This window comes from Prenolepis imparis, unplaced genomic scaffold, assembly GCF_030444845.1.
Source record: "Prenolepis imparis isolate NDT839.2.m4 unplaced genomic scaffold, iyPreImpa1.0 SCAF_114, whole genome shotgun sequence".
Classification (NCBI taxonomy): Eukaryota; Metazoa; Arthropoda; class Insecta; order Hymenoptera; family Formicidae; genus Prenolepis; species Prenolepis imparis.
In genome coordinates, this window is record NW_028141272.1 from 103,866 (window position 1) to 104,964 (window position 1,099).

Genomic DNA, 1,099 nt, shown 5'->3' on the forward strand with positions numbered 1-1,099 from the left:
CCACCACGTGTTGCGGCCGTAAATTTTGCACAATGTTATAGATCATCTGAAAAATATGAATATTTAATATATATCTAAACATATTGCAACATTCTGTACAATAGTTTTAAATAAATTGTACAACTTACTATTTCGGGAAGCGTACGGCGCAGAAAACTTCCAGTCATTTTTTTTGTTTTTTTTCACTCTTTTTTAAGATACTAACGTGTCAAACGCTAAAAACTTTATGACGAACATCGCGGAGACAGACCCGCTCACGTTAAAAAGAGTAGGGGAGTAGTATGACATAATAGCTTGAACGCTTACTCGGCACATGAGATAAGAAAACAGATGGTCCGAGACAAAGATTCCATGATGAGAATAAGCATATGAATAATATTTAAAATTGAAACCACCTTCGAACGTCAATAGAACCACGTTCGAATCACAATCGAACCTCGATCGAACCACGTTCAAACATCAATCAAACACCTTCGAACCACTTTCGAACCACATTCGTACCTCGATCAACCACGTTCGAACATCGATTGAACGTCAATCAACCACCTTCGAACCACTTTCGAACCACGTTCGAACATCGATCGAACGTCAATCAACCACTTTCGAACCACTTTCGTACCTCGATCAACCACGTTCGAACATCGATTGAACGTCAATCAACCACGTTCGAACATCGATCGAACATCAATCAACCACTTTCATACCTCAATCAACCACTTTCGAACCACCTTCGAACCTCGATCAAACATCAATCAACTTCGATCGAACCACCTTCGAACCTCGATCAAACATCAATCAACCTCGATCGAACATCAATCGAACCACGTACATACATCGATCAACCACCTTCGAACCACTTTCGAACCATGTTCGTACCTCGATCGAACATCAATCAACTACAGTCAAACCTCAATCGACTACATTTAAAAAATTATAACATAAGAATTCTGTCACATGCTGAAATTAATACGAGCACGTGACATATAATACTTGTATGCGTATGAGGAAAATGAGCGAACAAAGATAATATTATTTCAATATTAATTTATTCAAAAAAAGTGTGTGGCGAATCATTGTGATGATTTGACTACCAATTAAA